General features: G+C 34.2%; 1 long non-coding RNA gene across 1 annotated transcript in view; it reads left to right on the forward strand.

The window, feature by feature from the left end:
* The first annotated feature begins 387 nt into the window (after positions 1–387).
* Positions 388–27037, forward strand: part of LOC116421271 — a 67367-nt gene continuing 40717 nt past the window's right edge. The window contains exon 1 of the long non-coding RNA XR_004231575.1: positions 388–579. This is a non-coding gene — a long non-coding RNA (uncharacterized LOC116421271). The remainder of the gene's footprint in view (positions 580–27037) is intronic.

The following is a 27037-nucleotide window of genomic DNA, read 5'->3' on the forward strand; positions in this document are numbered from 1 at the left end:
TTTTCAGTGACAAGAGAGAGGAAAGGAAAATAGAGAACTTGAAGGAAACAGAGGATAGAAAGAAGTTACAGTAGCATAAAATTTTTGCACTTTAGTTTAAAAACAAACATCAAAGTATATAGCAATTACCTTTTCAGAAAGATTACAACTGTCAAAATAAGTACTTTTAAATGAGGTTTATAATAGTATAAATTGAGCAAATAAAGTCTCTGCAAATGATAAAAGCATTTAATTGGCTTCATGGGTATGGTGCTTTCTTTATGAAAAGTGAGATAAATTTGTAAAGTTGGGGTAGAATTTAGATTTAAGGAGAATAATAATCACAAGAATCACAGAAGGCTAGAATTCCAAGGGACATTAGAACTTATCTAGGCAGAGGTTCTTAAATGGCGGGGACTATGAATGTAAAAATATTGTTCTGAGAAGAGGCCCATAGGTTTCAGCAGACTCTCAGTGAGATCCATGACTGAAAAATGGCTAACAACCTTTTGGGAGGTGGCTTTACATTGTGGGAAGAGCATTGAACGTGGAGTGTGGAAGATCTGTTTAAATCCTGTCTGAAACTTGAAGCATTTGTGGGTAAGTTCATCTTTCTGAAACTTAATTCTCTTAGCTGTGGAACTGAAAAATAGCAATGATAAGATCTATATCACAGGATTGCTGGTTGGCTCAACTTTTATAATCTGTGAGTAGTATATTGGACATAGGCTAGAGCCCACTGATATTTGGAAATGATAAAATGCTACAAATCATGGTTTGGTTTATTGTCTTGTTGATTGTCTAGAATTGAGAAAGTGATGGAGAAATTGTAAATAATGTAAATGCAATTTAAATGGGTGTCAAGGCGATATTTTTTTGATTTTTTAAAAAATTTGGATAGCCAGTTTTTAAGCACTTATGGAACACTATTGGAACAACCTCTTCCTGGAGATCTTCATTCAATTCATATTCATACTTTTTGGTTGAGTCCTTAGTGGGGATCACTACCCCTTCAAGTTATGGAAGTGAGGAGATTTGATTCCTGATAAATTTCTCCTCCTCCCCCCCATCCCCATCCACTGAATAAAACTAAAGAAGGTGACAATTGTTCGGAATGGGATTATTTGCTCAGGAAGAGAAACAACATTTAATGGGGAACAAAAAGAGAAAGGCAGAAATACTCAGAATTGGAGCAGCTATCCTCAGCTGAGGTTCTTAGTTAATTTGTGGGTACATATTCTTAAAAGCACCGCTTATAAGCCCGTACAAAGATAATGATCTTTAATATTCAGTCAATATATGTAGTTAGTTCAAATGATTGACTAAATCACTAAAATGATTAAGTACTATAGCTATATCACATGCTCCCTAGAAACTAGGAAGGATTATCAAATATAGACAGCATCAGTGAGAAACGGAGATATAAACTTAAGAGTATCCTACTAGTAAGACCAATACCTCAAGAGTAGATGTGATCCAGGCAACTTGTCATGTCTCTGATGCCCCTGGGATCTAATGACCTTCATAGTCTTTACATTGCTCCCTATTAGGCTGTTGACAGGTTTCTCAGTTTGGCTCCTTAGGCTTATTCCTCTTGGTTAGCTCACTTCCTACTGCCAGGGCTAATTCTCCCTTGAATACAGAGTTGGCTCTATCTGTGCTGCCAGATGTCATGCTTCTTGAAACTGATTTTTGGTGCAGAAAACTCTTTGACTCTGCTGAATTTGAAGATTCCCACTGGTGATGTGGAAGGAAGAATGCTGGACCCAGAGTCAGGAAGGTCTGAATTCATTCAGCCTTACACACTTAATAGTTGTGTGAACTTGTGCAAGTCATTTAGTCAATTTGTCTCAGTTTTCCCAACAATAGAATGAGTGTAACAAGACCTCTACTTCCTAGGGTTGTTGTAAAGATCCAATGAGAGAATGTTTGTAAGCATTTAGCACAGTGGCTGGTACATAGTAGTGCTATTTAAGTACTCACTGAAGAAAGAAACTACTTGAACATCTTTGCCTAAAAAACCCTATATGGAGTCAGGAAGAGTCGGACAACTCTAAATGACTAAACAATAATGCTGGACTAGTAGGTTTCCTACTAAATGCCATGGGCAATGTTGAAAGTTGGAGAGAAAATATGCTCCTTCCCCATGATCCTCTCCTACTTTATTTTTAAAAAAATTATTATTTTATGAGGCAATTGGGGTTAAGTGACTTGCCCAGGATCACACAGCTACGAAGTGTTAAGTGTCTGAGATCAGATTTGAATTTAGGTCCTCCTAACTTCAGGGCTATGCTATATCCACTGTACTACCTAGCTGCCCCAATCACCTCCTGTTTTAGAAGCTTGATTCTCCCCAGAGGCTGACAGATTTAATTTTTTAAAAGCCAGTGGGGTCAGGGTCAATCTTTCACCATTCCTTGGCTACCTGTCCTTTTAATTACATCAAGAAGAACTGTTTTACACTTCAATTTATGAATAACAAATGATAGAGGCCTCTTTGCCCTTTAAAATATTAATACAGCATTATCACTATTATACAACCCTTAATTTCCATGATTTTTATCACCTAAGTTTAAGGGTATTGAATCAAGCCTCTCTCCCTCACTTCACATCACATGGGAAAAGTGCTTTGTTAACTTGGAAACCCTATGTAAAGATGGGTCAATGTTGCTATGAAGAAAGGGGTTCAGAAAGATGAAATCTTTTCCTTTATGGTGAAAAAAACTACCTGAGAGCTAAGCTAAAATCAGAACCTGGTTCTCCTGTTCCCTAGCTTGCTGTACTTTTCTTTATATCAAAATACTTCCTGTTTGTATCTACATTACAAATATAAGTAAGCTATGAAACCATGACAGTATCTCAGTGACTGAGATTTATCAGGGAAAATGCAGTATCAGATTATTTTCATTGAAGTGGAAATATTTCCATTGCTTTCAAATTTACTGTTGGCCAAATTTATTACTTTGAGAACAAGTTGAAGGGTGGAATGTCATATTGGATCTTTTCTGCATTACTCTTAACCTGACATAAAAGAATTTCTTAGATCTTTTTATTTTTTTTTAAATAATAGTTTTTTATTCTCAAAACATATACAAAGATAGTTTTCAACATTCATTCTTGCAAAACCTTATGTTCAAAATTTTTCTCCCTCCATTCCCCCTATCCCTTTTCCTAGATAGCAAATATTCTAATATATGTTAAACGTGTTCAATTCTTTTATACAAATTTCCACAATTATGCTGCGTAAGAAAAATCAGATCAAAAAGAAAAAAGAGAAAAAAAACAAGCAAACATCAAAAAAGGTGAAAATACTATGTTGTCTTCTAGAGTCAGTCCCCATAGTCTTCTTTCTGCATGCAGATGGCTATTTCCATCACATGTCTATTGGTATTGGCTGGAATCCCCTCATTGTTGAAAAGAGCTACATCCATCACAGCTGATCATCAGAGTTGATACAGTTGTTACTGTATATTCCTTAGACATTAAAATTTTTTTTTATTTCACTTTTAATCTATGAAATAAAATAAGCATTTCCATAATATAATTAAAAAAGATGATTGCACATGAAACTGTAAATTTATTATATACAACTCACTATTCTTTTAGAATATATAGTAAAGTTGTCATGTAAATTTCTTTTTCCTCTTTTTTTCTTCCTTTTCCTGTACCCTCCTCAGATGGTTACCATTAGACAAATATATACATATATGTATACATATAAATATTCTATTCATACTTCTTTTAAAAAAATTATAGCTTATTATTTTTTCCTTTCTTTCTCCCCTCCTTCATTCAGCAAGTCATCCAATGTATGTTACACATGTGCAATTCCACTATACATATTTCCACAGATATCATATTCATACTTTTATCAGTTTTTCCCTGGATACAGATAGTATATGGTATTTTATATCAATTATAAAATGACTTATTTGTTCAAAGTTCTTAAAATCATATTGCTGTTATTGTATGCAACATTCTCCTGGTTCTGTTCACATTTTGCTCTTCATTATTTCATGCACATCTATCCATGTTTTCCCAAGATCATCAAGCTCATCATTTCTTATAGCACAGTAGTATTTCATTACAATTATATACTAGAACTTGTTCAGCCATTTCTCAATGGTTTTCCTGCAATTTCCTGTTCTTTGCTGCCACAAGAGCGATGCTATAAATATTTTCAAATATATAAGTTCTTTTCCTTTGGAAATCTTTGGAAATAGATCTAGCAATGGTATTGCTGGGTCAAAGGGCATGGGCATTTTAATAACTCTTTGGGCAGTTTAATAACTGGAATAGTTCCATCTGGAAGCAGAGTAACCTCAAGAGATTTTTACCTCACAAACTTTCACTTGCATCTAATACTTGAAAATAGTTCCTTCTTAATATGTCATTCTTAAACAGTAAAGATTTTCTTAAAATCATAGAATAATATTATCATGCCATGCCAGGGCTGGAAGAGAATTATTTAGGAATCAGTATAAGCTCTCTGAATTTTTATTTCATTAGCTTTAAAATTAAAATAGGTTGTTGTGTATGATCTCTAAGTTCCTTTCTTGTTCCAATGTGAGGTGATTTAAGAGCTGGAGTGCTGGAACTGAAGTCAGGAAAAACTGAGTTCAGATCCTATCTCAGACATTGACTAGCTAGGTGACCTAACCTTTTACAGTTTCCTAATCTGTAAAATGGGGATGATAAAAGTGCTTACCTTCTATGATTATTGGGGAGGTAAAATAAGACATTTGTAAAGCTCGATTTACTGCACCACCTAACTGCCCCAATTATTATATTTTAGTGTGAGCATTTATACTCTTCGAATTAGCAAATGCTACCCACCAGGGCTTGGTTTATTATTTGACTGATTGTCTACATTTAACAAAGTGATGGATAAACTGTTAATGTTGGAAGTTAAACTTTTTTCTATATTTCTGAGAAAATAAAAAGAATAATTGATCAAGGCTTTCTCTTTTTTTTAATTTTATTTTTTATTATAGTTTTTTATATACAAAGCATATGCATGGGTAATTTTTCAACACTGACCTTGCAAAACCTTCTATTCCAACTTTTCCCTTCCTTCCCCCCACCCTCTCTCCTAGATGGCAATAGTCCAATACATGTTAAATATGTTAAAGCATATGTTAAATACAATATATGTAGACATATTTATACAATTATCTTGTTGTACAGGAAAGATTGGATTTAGAAAGAAAGTAAAAATAACCTGAGAAGAAAAAAATCAAAATGCTAGCAAGCAGTAACAGAAAGAGTGGAAATGTTATGTTGTGGTCATTTTCCAGTGTTCTTTCTCTGGGTGTAGCTGGTTCTGTTCATTACAGATCAATTGGAACTGATTTGGATCCTCTCATTGTTGAAGAGAGAAAGTTTCTCTTTTTCAATTGATGTAGAATTGGTGGTATAATTTTAACTGCAAATTAATTGCAAATTAAACTGCAAAAGAATTAATAGATTTCTGCCAGTATTGACTATCTATTACATTATTTGTCCCTTTTGCTTATTCTAGACCTAGGAGAGGAAAAGCATTTGTTGGTTTCTGTTTTCACTTATTTGTAAAGTGAAGGTCATTTCCCTGCCAGGCAGTCCGGGTCAGAAAATATTTCTGTCACAGACAATGTTGGTTATCTCAGTGTGTATTTTGATTGGAGTTTGAACTAAATAGTAAAGAGAAAATGCTTTGGTCCCTTGGGTTTGCCTTGAACTGACAGCAATCTTTTTTTTTTTGAAGATGTCTGCTGAACAAATGTGCTAGACTTTTAACTTTGCAGAAAATATATCTGTTTGGGATGATATATATTCAGAAGCTGTATCAATGTTTGGGCTAAAGACCAAATTTGAAAGAAAGAAAGAGACCTACAGATATAAAAATATTTATAATAGCTCTTTTTTGTGGTAGTGCAAAATGGAAAACTAAGGGAGTGTCCTATTAGGGGATGGATAAATAAATTGTCATATAGAAATATAATGGGATATTATTATGCCATAAGAAATGATGAAGTGGACAATTTCAGAGGAAGCAGGGAAAACATGTAAAAGGAAAGTAAAATGAGCAGAGCTAGAAGAACATTTTTATAACAATAGCAGCATTGTTGAGAAATCACTTCTGATCAATGAAGTGATGAACTAACTACAAGTCCAAAAGAAAGAAGAGCCATATATTTTTAGACATGACTAATAGGGGAAAATGTTTTGCTGGACAATGTGGCTATATATTGAGGGCTTTGCTTTTTTATTGTTGTTATTTTCATTTTCTTTCTTTTTTTTACTTTGCTGGGGGATTGTGGGAGACAGATTAACAAAAATACTTGTCACATGAAAAATTAAAATTGTAAAATATTTATTAAAGATAAGACAGTGTTGTTGAGGAATCACTATTACCATATTCATTAATTAGTTCTCACTTTTTTTTTTTTAAGAACTCTACTGGGAGAAGTAATAAAGTTCTCATAGAAGAGATAATGCAATACTCCTACCTCATGGCAGGAGGATAAAAGACTATTAAGATAGAATAATGATACCTTGTCAGACTTGGTTTCTATGTAGAGAGATAAGGAAACAAACATTTATTTGAAAAATTATTTTGATTGTTTTCTTTTTTGTGTGTGGTTACACATGCATATTGATTTTTAAAATACACATATCTTTATGAATCATGTTGTAGAAACAAACATTTATTAAGCACCTTTTATGTGCTAGGCTCTGAACCAAATGCTTTGCAAATATAATCTCATTTTCTTTTCACAACAAGCCTTTGAAGTGGATGCTATAACTATTTTTATTTTCAGTTGAGGAACCTAAGGGGTCTTTCTGATTCTAAATCCAACACTCTATCTGATATAACTTTTGGATGATTTATTTATATTGTTTTTCTTTGTCACAAGAGAGGGCTCAGCCTGGAAGTGATGGTAGGGTATGGCTGTGAGGTAATGATAAAAGACATCAAAAAATTTAAAAAAAAATTCTATTGGGAAAGATCAAGATTTCTTAACTTAAGACCTTTATTCTTGTCATTATTGGAATAGGAGAATTTTGCTGACTGGCTCCCTGGGAGAAAAGTGAAGATTTATCATTTACTTGTATGAGCTTTTTTTTTTTTTTTTCTTATTCAGGATTTGGGGAAATACAAAGAATGGAAAATTTGCTTTTTTTTTTAATTGAAAATAATTTAATAAAAAAGAAAATTCACAAAAATAAATTCAAGCTTTCATTTTCATTTGCTCTAATAATTGCAAAAAAGGAAGAGGATTTTAGAAAAGGAAAAAGATAGGATAGCTAGGTGACAGTTGAAAGAGCATTGGCTTTAGGGTCAGGGGCTCTGAGTTCAAATTTGATCTCTGCCACTTGACATTAACTAGCTGTGTGATCCTGGGCAAGTCACTTAACCCCAATTGCCTTAGCAATAAAATGAAACAAACAACAACAACAAAAAACCTGATTGCTTTAAAAAGTCTGCTGATGTTTACATCTTGTTTAGGGATATTATCCTCAATTGTATTTTAGGGAGACAACTTGACCCACAACTACCCAACTGTTTTTGCTAAACTGCCCAAGTAAACAGTGGTTGTGATATGTAGCAAAGCCTTAATATCTCAAATCTCTGTGAAGTAGAGCAGACCAGGTATCATCAACTCCATATATGGAGGAGAGACAAAAGCATTTGTTTGAGATTACAGAACAAATGAAAGACTAGAACAATCCTTGGGATTTCTAAGTGATTATAGTTCCCTAAAGAATTATATGTCCAAGACTCTGATGTCTCCTGTTATAACCAAATAATTATTTGGTGAGGCATTTAATAGCAGATAATAGAGGAATTTTTATTGCCACAATTCATTTAAATGATATTGACTCTTGATAGCAAAGTAAACCAGGATTTTGCTTGTCTGATATCTCTTAAAGCAATGATGTCAGAAATTCCTGGTACTGCTAAAATAAATACATCCTGGGATTCATTTAATGCCAAGTTACACAATTGGAAACCTGGTCATCATTTGCATTTGCTTGGTGATTATTGTTTTCAACATCAGGAAAAGTTTGCATGCAGTTCTGGAATGAATGAGCATTTAAGGAATTCAGTAACATGAGACCTGAGAAGTGAGCATTAATTCTCATAATTTTGAGATGAGCATGGCAGGTATTTAGCGAGGGCAGATCCAGGATGCCACTGCTCTCCTGCCTGAGAATGGAGCAGCTCCCTATTCATGTTAGTTTGGTATTTGGGTGCTGTTTTAAATGAATGAATAATACTCCAGGAAAACCCAGTCTTTAAGCACTATTTGTTCATTTTTTCTGGATCACTTTTTAAAGCTTAATTAATATTTTTTTGAAATTACAGGTAAAGACAATTTTTAACATTCATTTAAATTGTTTTTTAAGTTTTAAATTTTCTCCTTCCCCTCCCTAAAACAGTAATTTGGTATAGGTTATATATGTGTAATCATGTAAAACATATTTCTACATTAGTCATGTTGTGAAAAAAGAAATAGAAGATGAGCTTTTTGGAATTGTCCTAGATCACTGCATTGCTGAGAAGAACTAAATTTATCATAATTATCACACAATTTTGCTGTTATTGTGTACAATGTTCTCCTGGTTCTGCTCACTTCACTCGGCATCAGTTCATGTAAGTCTTTCTGGGCTTTCTGGGTCACTCTTAAAGCAACTTAGTAAAGTGCCAGAGAAAGCACAGTGTTTTTCCTCAAAAAAAAAAAAAATTTTTTTATAGGAGGGAAACATTCCTTTAATTCCAGTGGTGTTAACTCTGATACATCTTACCTGGGAAACTCCCTCTATTACAGCAAGTTGGTTCCTAACCTCATATTTTATATTTGAATGTTGCTTGACAAGAGATTAATTCTGACTTGTTCAAGGCCACACAGACAATGTATGACAGAATCTGGATCTGAGTGCAGGTCTTTCAGTCTGTCTCTTTATTCATGATAAATTTTTTTAACATTTGTTTTTAAGATTTTTGAGTTCTAGGTACTCTCCTTTGTCTCCACCCACAATTAAGAAACTACATGTGAAATATGCAAAAACCAGCCTTAGAATTTTTTTTAATTATTATAGCTTTTTATTTACAAGATATATGCGCGGGTAATTTTTCAGCATTGACAGTTGCAAATCCTTTTATTCCAACTTTTTCTCTCCTTCCCCCCATTCCCTCCCCCAGATGGCAGGTTGACCAATACTTGTTAAATATGTTAAAGTATAAGTTAAATACAATATATGTATATATGTCCAAACCGTTATTTTGCTGCAGAAGAAAAATCAGACTTTGAAATCATGTACAATTAACCTGTGAAGGAAATCAAAAATAGAGGGATTGGGAATTCTATGTAGTGGTTCATTGTCATCTCCCAGGGTTCTTTCACTGGGTGTAGCTGGTTCAGTTCATTACTGGTCCATTGGAACTGATTTGGTTCATCTCATTGTTGAAGAGGGCCACATCCATCAGAATTGATCATCATATAATATTGTTGTTGAAGTAAACAATGATCTTCTAGTCCTGCTCGTTTCACACAGCATCAGTTCGTGTAAGTCTCTCCAGGCCTTTCTGAAATCATCCTGCTGGTCATTTCTTACAGAACAATAATATTCCATAACATTCATATGCCACTATTTACCCAACCATTCTCCAATAGATGGGCATTCATTCAGTTTCCAATTTCTAGCCACTACAAAGAGAGCTGCCACAAACATTTTTGCACATACAGGTCCCTTTCCCTTTTTTTAGATTTCTTTGGGGTATAAGCCCAGTAGTAACACTGCTGGGTCAAAGGGTATGCACAGTTTGATAGCTTTTTGAGCTTAGTTCCAAATTGCTCTCCAGAATGTCAAGCTTAGAATTTAAACAAAAACAAAAACCTAATCTTAAATTACCTTGAAGTTGACATTTTATCAGTGCCAGTCTCAAATAGTATTAATCATCCCAGTAGAAATTATAATCATTGAACACTGTATGCTTATTAAATACCTAAAATGTTCTAGGCGCTATGCTAGAAGTTGTAAAGGATATTAAATTACAAGAAATAGTCCTTACCTTCAAGTGGTTTATGATCCGCTAACCATCCCTCCCAAGGTATCTTGGGGTTTACTGGCTGCATCCCTGTTCTCATTGACTAGGTAAATATGGCCATTCTTTGTTTCATTTCTTTTTCATCTAACCTTAATCATGAATGGGTTATTGCCTTAGTCAACCTGAGACCTGTTAAGGACCTTAGCTTAAAAAAGGCCAAAGTCTCCCACTGCATCCAAAGCCATGTTCAATCATCAGACCACAGGACCAGATGGCTCTGGAAGGGAAAGTGAGGCAGGTGACCTTGCACTGCCCTCTCTCACTTAAATCTAATTTACTTGCATGTCATAGTATCATCTTCCTGATGTCATGGTTGTCTTCAAGAACGAAGAACAAACAACAAAAAGGGTATTAAATTATAAGAATTAGTCCTTATGATCAAATGGCTTATGATCTAAAGGAAGAGATGAAGCATAAAAAATATGAAAGTCAAGTCGCAATAGGGTTAGGGTTAAGAGAGTAATAGTGTGATAGACTGGTTAGTCTTGGGAGTTAGGAGATGTTGATTCTATTCCCAACTCCAATTTGTACTTAAAAATGTGTACCTTTAGGCAATTCAATTAATCTTTATGGACCAGAGTTTGTGGTCTATGTGGGGAAACTCAAAGAGTTTCTAAGGTCATAGAATCATTGATTTAGAACTGGAAGGGATCTTGGAGGTCCCTAATACAATCCCCTTATTTTACAGAGGGGGAAATTGAGATCATAGGACATTATGAGTTGCCCAAAGTTACACAGCTAATAAGTAACAGGAATGGGATTTGAATATGGATTCTTTTTCTCTTCATCTTTTGTTCTTTCCTCAGCACCAGGGTTCCAACTCTAAATTCTATGATTCTGTAAACTGAAAAATGACACATATCATTGAGTACTCTGAGTTCAGAAGAGAAGAGATCATGGAAAACTTAAAGACTGAAAGGCTACTGTAGATCTCGTGCCATTTTCTAGCACCTGCTTTAGACCTAAGGCCAGAGAAAAATGGAAGAGAATAGTGTTCTGAATTTGAAATTCCACATTGATGAGCTTATTAGCAAACATAGAGAAAATGTATTCTCTATAAGATTTTTGGAACAAATATAAGATAATTCAGCCTTACTTTCATACATTGCAAAGAAAACTTATCATTATATATAGTCATATACATACACATATATTCATATTCATATATACATATATGTATAAAGTCTTGTATACTGATTGATTATAATTTATTTCTGAACATAATGGATAGGCTCTGCAATGGAAAAGTTAAAGATTTAAAGTAATTCTTAATTTAAAGTCATTCTCCTGGGGACTAATAAAGGACCTCTCATTCTTTAATAGCAAACATATTGAGAGAATGGCCATCTTTTTTTGAACTCTTGTCAGTTCTTTGGGTCACTTTTAAACTGTCACTTTTGGATACTTTTAAGCAGTAGTTTAAAAATTCACAGTAGTACTTTAAAGAAAGGTATCAGAATTAGGACTTGAAGGATCTGAGTTCAAATAAAATACTTTGCAGAATTTAAGCCACAATATAAATGACCATTATGATTTTCCTTCTCCTCCTCTTCTTCTTTCTCCTTCTCTCACCAAGCTTCCAGTTTGGTGACAACTTTATTCTTTGAGCCTTCTACTGTGATCCTGTTGAATTAAATTAGAACAGTAAAGAAATGAACTTGTAAATGTTTAATAACTAGGCTGCAATGCACACACAGATTAAGATTAATTTCATTATTAACATTTTCTTAACAAAACAATAAATCAGGCCAAGACTTTTTACTGATTATGGATTTCTGAGATATAATTACTCACACCAAAAATTTAACCATGGGTTCTACCAAGCCAGTTTGAGCTGCTCAAAGGCATTTTACCTTTCAATCCTTCAATTATAGAGAAGAAAACAGACTCCCAATGGGATTAGTTCACTTTCCTAAGGTCATACAGATAATAACTGTTGAAGACAGAATATGAACTCAGGTCTTCTGATTCCAGAATCTGTGCTCCTGCCAATGTACAATGTACATTGATTAGAAAATATAAACATTAACCATTCTTCCAGATCTAAATTTTATGTTTTTTATAATATTAGCCACTTGTGCTGACCAAGTTTGTTGGGGTCTAATAGCACTACTTTGGCTATTCTCTTCATGTCCAGCAAAGATAGTAAGAGCCTAATTGAAGTTTCAGAATGAGGTAGAGAGAACAGAACAGGAAGGGAAGGAAACAACAAAAGAATTGAGCTTCAAATAAAAAAAAACCAAGCTTTCAAACTAGGGCAGCTTCACTGAAACCTTTGTAAACTAATCTACTCAGTAATTTTTCCTTCAATGTCCTCATAAAACAAAGAAATATGTCCCTGTCCAATTAAATTAAGGTGACTCCCTTGAGCATTAGTTAGAGTTCATTAGGCCTATAAGACCAAGAATTTCAATTGGAAGTGTCTCAAATTCTTGAGCCATTTTGCAGTGGAAGCAAAAACAAAAGGGAGATTTGAATTAACACAGAGATTTAGTCCAAAGGCTTTTATGCAATTATGACTAGGGGTCTAAGCAATTTCCCCCCTTATTTCAGGCAGTGTGGTGTAGTGGATAGAACGCTAAACTTGGAGTTGGAGAGAAAGCTAACTTCAAATTAAACCATCAACACTTACTAGCTGAGTGATCATGGGCAAGACATTTAGCCTATTGGATCTAAATCTTCAACTGTAAAATGGCAGAATAACCAACCTGGAGTGTGGAAGAGCTGAATTCAACTCTGACTATATAATGTCTTCTACTGCTATTCTTTTTTCCTTCAGACCATTTCTACCTCTTCTCTATATTCCAGAAAAATATTTTTATGTTTTTTTCTCCCTTCAAGTCTTACTCCCCCCTCCTTTGGATCAAAATTGGTAGCAAGAAATACTGAAATCCTATTCCCTCATTTTCCAGATGAGAAAATAAGGCACAAAAAGAGGTTAAGGGATTTGCCTAAAGCTTCACAGATCCAAACCTGGTCTTTGGATTCCAACATTCTTCCCATCATGCCCAATTCTCTCATGGACTGCTCGGCAGAACTGCCATAGACTCACAGGACTGATGTTAGGTCCCAACAAACCCAAGCTAATATCTTGAACTAGGACATTTTTCATATAAACATGAAATATGTTACTGGTAACAGCAGAATTCACCCAATGTGGCTTAATGGATAGATATCTGGTGTTAAAATTAGAAAAATATGGCTTAAAATCTCATGCTGTTTTCTAGGATGTCAACTCTATGATTTACATATGTCCCTTGGAAAACTGGCAGAATATGGGCATGGCGTATCTCAAATTAAGGGGCTAAAAGCTAAAGAGGGCATCTGGTCCTTCTCAATAGGATATGGTCCTCAGATGTTGCACAAGCCTTCTGTCAGTGCTATAACCTATGCATGATGCTAAACAATACATATTGAAACAGTTCTGGAAATGTATATAGTAAAGGACAAAAAGATCTTAGAAACAGTTCTGGAAATGTATAATAAAGGACAAAAAGATCTTAGAGCATAGCCTTGAAACAGTTCTGGAACTGTATAGTAAAAGACAAAAAGATCTTAGAAACAGTTCTGGAAATGTATAGTAAAAGACAAAAAGATCTTAGAACATAGCCTTGAAATGGTTCTGGAAATGTATAGTAAAAGACAAAAAGATCTTAGAAACAGTTCTGGAAATGTATAATAAAGGACAAAAAGATCTTAGAGCATAGCCTTGAAACAGTTTTGGAACTGTATAGTAAAAGACAAAAAGATCTTAGAAACAGTTCTGGAAATGTATAGTAAAAGACAAAAAGATCTTAGAACATAGCCTTGAAAGAGTTCTGGAAATGTATAATAAAGGACAAAAAAAGATCTTAGAAACAGTTCTGGAAATGTATAGTAAAGGACGAAAAAGATTCTGTCCATCCAGTCCTAATGAAGATATACATTCCACAATCAAGTTCCCCTGGGTAGAACAAGATAAAAAAGGAATGTTAAGAAGGTGGTATGGTTCAGTGGGACTAGTAAGTGGGTAAGAGGACATATATTTGGGGACACACCAGAGCACACTATTAAATATTGATATGGGCCAGTTTTTCATGCTGCAGTTAGGACTTAGATGTAATGTCTGAAGAAGAGATGCCTTGTTCTCTGTTAGTGGAACAAAGATTCATCAGACAGAAATTTTAGTGGTGAATTAGGAGCATTTTCCACATCATGTCCAATTGTATAATCAATTTAAATAAATATTTACTAGATACCCAATACATGTAAGGCAATTGTGTTTCTTATAAAGATCTTACATTATCTGGGAAATGGAAGAGAATAGACAAGCGTGTACAGTTAAGTAAATATAATTTTTGTTGTTCTGGATCTGCGATTTCACTGGTTTGGGGAGCTCCTGGCGAGGAAATATCCCCTACCAATGAAGTTCTGCAATGTGGGTGCCTTTTATCCTATGCTCTGGAGACTCATTCTCTTGATTTGCGACTGCTTTTCTACACTATTTCAGGAAAATCTCAGCCATACTTTCACCTTCCCTTCTTTGTAGCCTCCTCAACAATCATTCTTTCTTTCTTTACTTTCTCCCTCCAATTAAGGAATTATGAACCATGAATAAATCAACTCTGTCACCATTTTCTTTTGGAATGTGCCAATCTATTCCCTATGGCTGACTCACCACCCAAGTAACTTTCTTTTCTTTTTTTTAATTTTTAATTTTCAAAATTTATTTTTTCAATAGTATTTTATTTTTCTAAAAAACATGTAAAGATAGTTTTCAATATTCATTTTTGTGTTCCAAATTTTTTTCCTTCCCTTCCTTATCTCCTCCCTCCCCAAGACAGCAAGTAATCTGATATAGGTTACATATATGCAATTCTTTTAAACATATTTTCATATTTGTCATGATGGGCAGGAGAAAATGAGACCAAAAGGGAAAAAATAACCCAAAACAAAAGGTGAAAATATTATTCTTTGATCTCTATTCAATTTCTATAGTTCTCTCTCTGGATGTGGATGGTATTTTCCATCCCAAGTCTTTTGGAATTACCTCGAATCATTGCATTATTGAGAAGAGCAAAGTCCATCAAAGTTGATCATTACACAGTCTTGTTATTGGTTATAATGTTCTCTTAGTTCTGCTCACTTCACTCAGCATTAATTCATATAAGTCCAAATAACTTTTAAGATCTTTACTGGCCACTATTCTTTTTCATTAGTTCATTAATATACACTTAGAGAACTGAAAAGTTAAGTGCCTTCTTCAAAGAACTGCAGGTTTAGAATCAGTAGGGTATGAGGGTATGGGAGTATTGTTGACCATCAAGAAATGAGTACAGGCAGGTTATCAGTAGTTGGAGAGAGTATATTGATTATGTGATCATTTGAGGTCCAACTTTAATTAAATGGTAATTATATGTCCTGAGCCTTAAGATGAAGAAAAGCTGAGAAGCAAGTGGCCAGGATTATGACTGACACTGGATTTTCTGGGAAGTCAGTAGATCAAAGAAAGAAGTCCCTAGTCAGGAAAAGCTGTGTTAGGACTGATGCTGATGAGACTTAAATTGAGGTGATTTTTATTCCAAGGCAGTTCTCTAGCTGCTATATAAATACAAAGTAAATTTAGGAGGTAGGAATGATTTAAGAGAACTAACAAATGTGGACATGAGGAGAGCCTCTTAAAGGAAGTAGCACATAACCTGAATTTTGAAGGAAGCTTGGGATTCTAAGAGCCAGATGCAGAGTAACTTGAACGGGGGAGATTGAAATGAATGTGGAAATGTTGGCTGGAGCCTGGCTGTGAAGGGCTATAAATGACAAATATTAGAGTTTGTGTTTTATATCAGTGCAAGAGCGCCATGCAGCTATGAGAAGTGACATGGTCAGACCTGTGCTTTAGGAACATAAATTTAAATCAGTGATTCTCCAACTTTTGTTTTCAGTATCTTTATCCCATTAAAAATTATTGAGGATCTCTCCAAAGCGTTTTTGTTTATCTGGATTATATTTATAGACATTTACCATATTGGAAATAAAAACTATTTTTGAATTTGTAGACCTTCTAAAAGAGTTTCAGAGATCCCCAGGATTCTCTAGACCATACTTTGAGAACCACTGATTTAAATTCAAGGAGCAACTATGGTCCAGTGGAGAGAGATGCTGGTTCTGGAGATAGAGACCTTGTGTTCATTCTCCATCCCAGACACTATTGTGCAACCTTGAGCAAGGAACCCCTTCTTGAGCCCTCAGTTTCTCTATAAAATGAACATTTGTACTAGATGGCACCTGAAGTCTCCAGCTTCACATCTATGAACCTGTGATGTCAATATTAGTACCATACATTTCTGTTTTATAGAAAGGAATCCTGATCATGTCATACTTATATATGAGTAGCAGAAACATTATCTTCCAACAGAAAATACTGCATAATTTTTTAAATTAACTGTCCATCCATCAGTTATTCTTTTTTTTTTCAGTTTGCTTTTGGCCAGGCAATTGGAGTTAATTGATTTGTTTAGGGTCACACAGCTGTAAGTATTAAGTGTCTGAGGTTGGATTTGAACTCAGGTCCTCTTGACTTCAGACCAATATTCTATCCACTGCATCATCTAGCTGCCCCCCTTTTTTGTTCCAAGCATCAGGTTTTGTTTTTTTTTAATCAAAAATTACTTCCCATAACTACATTCTAGAATCACAGATGGAAGACTCTTCAGAGGCCTTCCAATCCAATTCCATCTGAAATATGTTCTTATGATATCTGCTCCCCTTCTTCTCTTTCCTTCCAGCAAGCTCCCTCCCTCATGAGGGTACTGATTCCACTTTGGGCAGCTTTTACAGATTTCATTATTGGAAAATTTTTATGGTAGGGTCAGCTGTCTCCTAGACCTTCTGTCTCAAGGTGGGACAGAGAAAGGGAATATGCATTTACATAGCACCTACTATGTACCTGGCAATTAACCAGTTTATAAATATTATCCCATTTTAAGGCAAAGTGAACAGTATAACCACTCTTCTTTGTTAAAAATGAGATCTAGGTAAGAGCCTTTAAGTATATGCAGATCCCCGCATCTGACACAGAATCCTACAAAGGAGCAGAAAGCCCATATCTGTGCTTTGCATGCTTGTTTCTTTTCCTGGTTCTGGGATTTCACTGGTATAGAGACCTCCTTATAAGGAAATTTCCTCTACTAAATTTATAATCTTAGAGAGTTTCCTATGGCACTGAACAGTTAATTGAGTTGCCCAGGGTTACACATCCAGTATGTTTCAGAGTCAGTACTTGAATACACATCTTCCTGACTCTAAGACTAACTTTCTATTCATTATGCCATGGTGTTCTCATGACTGTGTTTATCATCTATTTTTTTATTGGAGTTCACCAGCTCCACTTGTTCTGTAAGAGTGAATTTACTTTTCACAAGGCTTTGCCATCTATGCTTTTGCAAAGAGCACCATATTCTCTGCTGTGTTTACCCAGATAGTCATTTGTGTTTGTGCAGTAGGCATTATATTTCTGATGTTTAGCCAGAAACAGATTTATTCATGTCCAAAATGAATCCAAAGGAAAAAAAATTTACTTGTGGAGCAGGTTTAAGCCTTTCCTCTAGTTTAATGAAATAAACTTACCTGGCCCCAATAGATTATGGTCCAATATGAGATATTGAAGGGTCCAGTTTTCTTCTTTCCTAATATCACAGCATTCCAGAATAGGGCCATTGCTATTTACAAAGGCACTGATAGTCAAATAGTCTCTTTGAAGTGAGTTGATGTTTCAGGTTTAATCCTATCACAGAACTTTGAGATCTTTTTGTTTATTCAAGTGCTTCTGTCAGCACCTTTGGAAACTGACAGCACAATAATTGAATACACTAAACTTCCTTATCAGTTAAAAAAATGTATTCATTACAATTCAGAACTAATAGATAATCAGTGGGAGGCAAGCCCAAAGAACAGGATACAGTTGTTATTAGATTTCTTAACTGATATTTGGGGGCAGAAAATACACCTATAGCTTTATGGTAAAGTGGAAAAGTGCCTGGTAATTGAGAAACCTGAGTTTCCATACCTATTCCTCCATGACCTAGTTTGTAACATGCTTGGCATCTTGCTTCCCCTTTGGACCTCAGTTTCTTCTTTTGTAAAACTAGAGACTTTCTGAGATTCCTGACAACTCTAAAAGTTCTTTGAAATTTGAGAGTCATTAAAGTGTTGAATTTATAAAAAGATTGGTGCTTGTGTATGTGACATCTGGTCCAAGAAAAGGAAGGCACTTTTCCAAAAGAAGAACTACAGATTCCTGGCAAATTCTGAGCTTTGAACTTAGCTAGATAAGTGTCCATTTTCTTCATCAGCTGAAATCATTTTCCCACTGGTTGAAAAGTACGGGATTTTGTGATTACACCTATTAAAAAGCTTTACGACAAATTGTAAATGAACTAGAAGTAAACAGAATAATTTTCTTGGAAAACAGCCCTTGATTTGGGAAAATTGGGACATTAATTATTGTGGAGTTGTGAATTGATTCAAACATTCTGGGGAGCAATTTGGAACTATGCCTAAAGGACAAAGTGTGCACACTCTTTGATTCAGCAACAGCACTAATAGGTCTGTATCCCAAAGAGATCATTAAAAAGGGAAAAGGAGCTACACATACAAAAATATTTATAAGTTGGGGTTTTTTTTTTTGGTGGTGGCAGAGAATTGGAAATTGAGTGAATGCATATCATTTGGGGAATGACTGCATAAGTTGTAGGAATGTAATGGAATACTATTGTGTTACAAGAAACGATGAACAGGCAGAATTCAGAAAAACCTAGAAAGACTTACATGAACTGATGCAAAGTAAAGTGAGCAGAACTCAGAGAACATTGTACACAGTAACAGTAACACTGTATGATCATCAACTATGGACAATTTAGTTCTCGGCAATACAAAAGATTCAGTTTCCAAAAGACTCATGATGGAAAATGCTATTCAATCCAGAGAAAGAACTATGGAGTCTGAATGCAGTTTGATGCATATTATTTTTGCTTTTTCTGTTTTTTTTTTTTTTTTTTTTTTTGGTGGTTTTTCCTTTTTGTTCTGTTTCTGCTTTCACAACATGACTATTGTAGAAATGTTTCTATGATTGCACATGTATAACCTTTGTCAGATTGCTTGCCATCTTGGGGAGGGGGCAAGGGAGAGAAGGAGGAAGGAAAATTTGGAACTCAAAATGTTATAAAAATGAATGTTGAAAGCTATATTTTCATGTAACTGGAAAAAATAAAATATTATTTACAAAAAATTTAATAAATAAAACATTCTTTGATTAGGGAGGTTTAAGACAAAATACTTGGCAAAGTCTACTTGACATTTACTTATGTGGTCACATGAGAAAACTATACTGAAATATTTCACTTCACTTCCTTGACTAATTTCACTTCAGTTTCTTGAGATTTACTATATTCTAGTCCCTGACATTACCTTGATTCTTTCCCCCAACCCCCAATCATTTCCTTTCTTCTTCTTCCATTCTTTTTCTTTTTTTCTCTGTCCTCTTTTAACTTTACTTCTCCTCTCTTATTTTCCCATTTTGTCCCTATTTTCTCCTTTTCTTTCTCTCCCTTTTCATATTTTCCCTTTCCCCTTTTAAAAAAATTCTGTATATTTTGTATTTATTTTAGAGCATTCAGTTGCCTAGTGAGAGGCAACATCATGGAGTAGCAAGTTATCCTCAGAATGAAGAATCCATGGGTTCAAGTCTTGCCATTGACAACAAAGTTGTTGTTTTACCTTTTGTGTAAGTTATTTAATTCCTCACTGCTGTTCCTCATCTTTAACTTGAGGAATTTGGATTCATTGATATACAAAGTCCTTCCAATATAAATTTCTATGATTTTGGATAGATGCTAAAATACCTCTTTGCAAATAACTAAAACATATATAGTATATCTATTTTCAGTTGCTATATACTTTTGTTCATATTAAATAACTCACTATTTTTTAATTAAGTAAAGCTTCAAAGATTTCACATGCAAACCTTACATGGAGCTTTTTGCACTTGAATTTATATATTTATTGAATTATCATAGATAACTTCTACCTTAAATTCCATAACACTGGTTTTTCTGAATCACTCACAATAACACCTATTTCTCATTCTTTTTCTCTTCTTCCTGTTCTTTCTTTTTATCTATTGTCACTCCCTCCCTCTTCTTTATGTCCTGACTGCTTCCCCTCTAGTTTATGGTGGAGGGCTGGGCCATCACTAGCAAGTACTCACAGAGATTGATCTGCTTCAGGGTCTAAGAGGTTGCTGACCCACCAATATAATATTGTATAAGACAAGCAAAACCTTCCGGATTTCTATATGCAAACTAGATTTACAAATATTTGCCACAGGAGAACATTACTCATACTTAGTTTGCATTCACATTTATGTTTCAGGGTCAAGGACACACATTTTCTTGATATTTGATTATGGAAATGATTTTATAAAATAGTCTGAGGCCTCAGAGTAGAAGAAGGAAAAGCCTGTGGCTGCTAGCTTTTCAGAAGTTTTTGGCATGTATGGGGAGGTCATTACAAATTGTTAAGATAAATGTTTGAGGTATGGAAAGTTGTCATCCTAGATCCTTTTATGGATCGCTCAAATCCAGGATTTCATTTCCAGAAAGGCTTCTCTCTTAAAATTTTGTTACAATTTAAAAAATACTTCCTATCCATGTAAAACCAAGAAAATAAATATAAAATTTAAAAAATATGTATAAAATTTTTATGCGTGTATCAGTGACTACCAAAAATATCGTTTGTTACAAATTAAGTTTTATCTCTTTCTGTCTTTCCTTCTTCATTTCCTTTTCTTTACTCTTTATTCTTTCTTCCTTGCTCTTTCTGGTTGTTAAAATACTAGGGTTACTTAGTGTTTCCTATTATAGATGGATACATGTCTAAACAAAGTATGTATGATTTCTGAAATGATGACAAATTAAACCAAATTTAATTTTAAGAAAGTCCATTTCCTTTCCTTTACCATTATCTTTCTTAGGATTAAAAAAAGTTAAGATTTTTTTAGATGATATTGTAGGATAATTTCTTTGGAATAGAATGTGATTTTATCAAGCTATGTTGCTATGACTTTAGTAGATAACTCTTCTGGATATAAAACACCTAGGGATTAAACAGTTTGCTCATGGTCACACTCCTGGTCTGTCAAAGGGAAGATTTTAACTGAGGACTCTATCATTGTCATATACTTCCTTCCCAAAAATCACACCCTAAATTATTCATGAACTATATTTTGTACAATATTTTGTACTTTTGTATTTGTTTTAAATTATTAATTTGGCCATTATTTTTCTGCTTCTTTTTTATTTCATGTCTATTTTTCCAATCTTAGAATTGCCTTAGTTCCAAAGTTTTCCTTCCTTCCTAACTACTGACATCCTTTCCCTTTTTGTCTTACACAATCCATGATATTATCTGAGCTTGATAGTAGTCTCTACACATAGAGAAACCAATGGAATTAAGCCAATAAGCAATTTATGTAATTATCATGTTGTATAGTTGTAAGCCACTTTTAAAGCCATTTGTTAACCTCTACATTTTACTGAAGAAACTAAGCTCAGAGTCATGACTTACTCATGGTCAACAAATAGATGTCAGAGAAAGGACTCAACCCTAGATCATCTGATTCTGAATTTTACTCTGCATTTTACACTATACCTCATTGTTCTATAATTTTGTTTTTTTTTCTCTCCCAAAATTGATTTGTATTTAGCCAAAACTAGAGCACACTCTAGCTTTAATGTAACAGGAGGCCTAGATCAGTTCAATTAAATTGAACCAGTATTTATTGAATGTCTGCTAGGTTTCCAGTGCTGTGGGGGCTATAGAAATTTACAAGATATACTTCCTGAACTCAATAATCTAACAGTCTCATCAGAGGACATAGAACATGTCCAGAAATTTATAAAAAACAATTAGAAAACAATATAAGATAAAAATGGACTTAGGTTCCAAAGAATATCGTACACATAAATGTATAGAAAATACATTATTTTGAATTCATTTTATATTTATTTATATGTATATATATTCTCTGATAGAATTTAAGATCCTTTATTTCAGGGATTTTTGTTTTTATATTTTCAGTTTCTTGTGCTTTGTACATAGTAGAGTCTTAAGAATGCTTATTGAATTGAATTCAATAATCATGAAATATTTTGTGAATGCAATCTGTTATTGTCATTTTCATTACTAGGTATAATAATGTTAATCATTATGATTATTATTATGAATTGACATGGCCTCTGGTAGCTGACATTTAAAGCTCTTTATAATTGGGCTCTGACTAGGGTGGTACAGTAGAAAGTGTGCTGGATTTGCAATTGGAAAACCTCAATTCAAATCCAGGCTTTGCTACTTATTACCTTTGTGACCTTTCATGAATTCTTCAAACACACTCGGTCTCATTTCTCTCAACCATAAAATGAAGGAGGATAACCTTAAAGGGTCCTTTTATTTCTAAATCGATGATCCTTAAGGGTTCTATGACTGCTTTCTCACTATTCTTGCTGGTATACATTTATTCTTCATATATGACTTTCAATCTTCCATTTATATACCTTTCTTAGCCTGTTCCTCATAATTGGAATACTTTACTTTCTCATCTCCATCCAGGAGTAGGTGGGCAAATGTTTAATAACTAATTCTCTGGGGAAAAATATGCCTAAAAGTCTTATACGTTTAATTAGCATTATCAGCATTTTCTCTATCATTAAATCTGTGGATCAACAAAATAATAATTTAAACCCTTTTAATTTCTGAGATGTAAATTCTCATGCTGAAAATTTAATGGTGGGCTCTTGATCTAGTTTTAGCTCATTCCTGCCTCTGAGTCATTGAAATCTCTAATTTCCTTTAAGCCTCAGTCCCAGTCTTACATTCTATGTGTTCTTCAGTCAAATACCAAAATAATCATGTTTTTATTTTGTATCTGTGTATATATTATATTCCCTCCTGTAAAATGTAAGCTTCTTGATGGCAGAGGTCATTCATTCATTTCTCTCTGTCTCTCTCTCTCTCTCCTTTTCTCTCTCTCTCAAATAAATCAGCCAGCCATATAAATTGGGGCTAGTTCTTTTTCTTCAAAAGTACTGAAATTGCTCTTGAACCTAAATTGGTTTTGAGGCCTAGGGTTCCTAGACCCATGATTTGTCTTCCTAGTCACCTAAGTTTGAAAAGTCATGAAGAACTCCAGGTGGGCTCTGAAGTTTTGTGTGACAGATCCAGTGCATTGACTAATAATGGAACACTATGTTCAACTGAATCAACTCCGTGTCTTGACAGAACATCCTTGTTGAATATCCTTCCTCTGCTTTGGTTAAGTAAATCTCATTTTGTTAACCTTTAAGTGTTTCATGAGGGTCACTTTGTTCCAATATTGGATCTAAACTACCAGGGAACTCACCTTAGTATATTCCTACAATATCTGGGTAAACATTTCCCATTATTGACTTAATTATCTCATTTGAAAAATCTAATACTGTTTTCCCTTTCTTCCTGAAAATTCCAAACTGTTCTTATGATGAATTTGCCTTTTTCTTTCATTACAACAAGGTTATGCTTAAGATTCTGCAAACTAGGCTTCAATGATATGTGAACCAAGAATTACCAAAAGTATAGCTTGTTTTCAAAGAGGCAGAGGAAATAGAGATCAAATTGCCAACAATAGAGAGATTATAGAAAAAGCAGGGGAGTTCCAGAAGAACATCTACTTCTGCTTCATTTACTATACTATAACCTTCGACTGCATGGATCACAACAAAATGTGATGAGTCCTTAAAGAGATGAAAGTACCGCATCATCTCACTTTTTTCCTGAGGAACTTGCATGCGAGTCAAGAAGCAACAGTTAGAACCAAATACATATTTGTTTAGATTAGTTTAATCTGATTGGTTTAAGATTAGAAAATGAGTAGGTGAGGCTGTATATTTTTACCTTATTTATTTTATCTTATATGAAGAATACATCATGTGAAATGCCAGACTGGGTGAAATCAAAAGCGGGAATTAAGGTTTCCAGGAGAAATATCAACAGTCTCATTCTGATAGGAGAAAGTAAAGAGGCATTTGAAAGAGGAATTATGAAGACTTTTGATAAGAATGAAAGAGGAGAATATAAAAGCTAGCTTGAAGCTTAACATAAAAAAACAAACAAATCCTAAGATCTTAGCAATTGATCTCTTCAGATTTTATATTCTTGGGTTCAAAGATTATTGCAGATAGTGACTATAGTTATGAAGTTAAATAACACTTGCTCCTTAGAGGTAAGTATGGTAAATTTGGATAATATATTAAAAAGCAAAGACATTATCTTGCCAACAAAGATCTGTATGATCAATGCTATGATTTTTCAATGTATGGATGTGAGAGTTACACTGTAAGGAAGGCTGAGAAGCACAGAATGGCTGCTTTAAAATTGTGGTGTTGGAGAAGACTTTTGAGAATCTCTTGGACAGCAAAGAGATCAAATCAGTATTTAGAGAAATTAATTCAGTCTATTCATTGGAAGGCCAAATACTGAAGCTGAAGTTTAAATCCTTTGGCCACATAATAAGAAGATAAGACTCATTGGAAAAGATCCCCTGATGCCGGGAATGATTAAAGTCCAAAGTTAAGAGAATGGCAAAGGAGGAGACAGAGATAATGCCATGGAAACAATGACATGAAATTGGACAGACTTTAAGAAATAAAGGAGTTTAGAAGAGCCTGGTGTGCTATGGTCTATGGATTATAAAGAGTTGGACATGATTGAACAAAAACCAGACTTGCTAAAGATAATTTTTTAATCTCAAACCTTTCTGTCTCTTACATAATTTTGCTCCATCCATCATTTCTTCCTCTTTTTCATCTCATTATTTCTTCAACCTTTCCTATTCTACTTATTCTTTTCCCTCTTCCTATAAATGTTTGTATCTTCTTCTCCAGCAATTACAGCAATTAATTGTTTCCTTCTTTAATGCAACAATTAGGGCCCATGTTGTACATACAATTTTTCAGCTCCCTTCGTCCTATCTCAAAAGTCTTACTCCTCTAGGTATGGCCATCAATTGGGGAATGACTGAACAAGTTGTCATATATGATTGTTCTGGAATACTATTGTGCTATAAGAAATGATGAGTAGGATGCGTTCAGAAAAACCTGGAAAGACTTACATGAACTGATTCAAAGTGAAATGAGCAGAACTATTGAATACAGCTAATAGCACAATTATATGACGATTAATTGTGAATGACTTAACTATACTCAGTAGTATAGTAATGCAAGACAATTCTGAAGAATTTATGGTGAAAAAATGCTATCCATCTCCAGAGAAAGAGTTGATTGAGTCTGAATAAAGATTGAAATATACTTTTTCTTTACTTTCTTTATCTTTTTGTTTATAGGACTTTTTTCCCCAACATGATTAATATGGAAATATGCTTTTCATGATTGCACATATATCACTTAAAATTGCTTACCTATTCAACAGGGCATAGATGGTGGGGAGGGAGAGAATTTTGAATTCAAAAATAAAAAAAGAATGTTAAAATTGTTTTTAATTGGGAAAAATAGAATATCAAATTGAAAAAAAAATAGTGACTATCTTTACTTATGTTCTTTCTTCCAGCCTCTCTTTCAGACTCTTATTTAATTCATATTTCCCTTTAACTTTACTGGCTCTTTTTTCATTCTCCATATACCTGATTAGGTACCCTCTATCCTTTCCACTTTTTTTTAAAATACATTTTTAGATTCTATTTTTCCTTTAATCTATCATCCTATGTCTTTTCCCTGTTTCACTATTGACCATCATTACTCTCAACCTTCCAACATTCTAGGTGGTGTTGTGGATAGAACACTGTACTTAGAGTTAGGAAAAGTTGTGTCAGAATCCAGCTTCAAACACTTAATAGATCTGTTACTCTGTTTGACAGTGTGTCACTAAAGCTTTATTACCCTTAGTTTCTTGTCTGTAATATGAGGGGTTGGATTTAAATGCTCTCTGAGGTCCTTTCCAATGTGAAATCAATGTTTCTTTAATTTATGATCTCCTTAATGCACAGGTCTGATTATGTCACTCCCTTAAACCTTTTGTGTTTTCCTATTCCCAGTGTAAGAGATATGGCAAAGCTTCTTTCAGACTGGTTTGATCTATAGTTAAAAATTCAAGAATATGTCTGGACAAAAATAGATAATAAGATAACTTTACTTCTTGAGCTTAAATCATCTATTTTGCTTCACCTATTCATTAGATGAACAGAAAATCCCAAACTCCAGTTATTTGATATGTATTAGACAAATAATCATTATCTGGTTATAGTCTAGCCTTTGGTGATTAACATTGCAAAATACATGGAATGCTCACCATGAACTAGAATAAGATCTAGCATTTCTATGTCAGTGAGACTTCAAAGCCTAGCACCTAATCTGTAAATGGAGTCCCTCAGCCCACCTCCCTAAAAAGGTATACATTAAAGATATTAGCCAAGAGTCTGCTATTTTTTGCCCTAAATTGCTTGGTGTGGTGATATTCTAAAAGCTTTGCTAAATCCTTTGTAATTTATTGCAATCTATGGTATTTCTAACTCAACTTTCCAGATTAATTTCACTGTGTTCCTTTTCAAGTACTTAATATTCCCGTCAAATAGAACTCCTACTACTCTAACCTTTGCTCTAACCTTGCATTCTCCTGATTTCTATGCTTCTCTACAGGCTATCCCTAAAGTACAATCTCTCTACAATTCTGACTATTACAATCTTCTTTCCAGTCCCAGTTCAGGTGCCATGTTTGTAGCCTTCCTTTCCACAAGTGAAATTAGTTTTATTCAGAATCGCTATAGCATGGAAACTACCTTGGGCTGTTCTGTCACAATTTACCCTGAATCATATGTAAAACTGACTAAAGAGGGAGACTTTCCACAAGTAATAAAAGTTACAGGAAGATTTACAACTGTTCTCT

This window comes from Sarcophilus harrisii, chromosome 1 (genome assembly GCF_902635505.1).
Source record: "Sarcophilus harrisii chromosome 1, mSarHar1.11, whole genome shotgun sequence".
Lineage (NCBI taxonomy): Eukaryota > Metazoa > Chordata > Mammalia > Dasyuromorphia > Dasyuridae > Sarcophilus > Sarcophilus harrisii.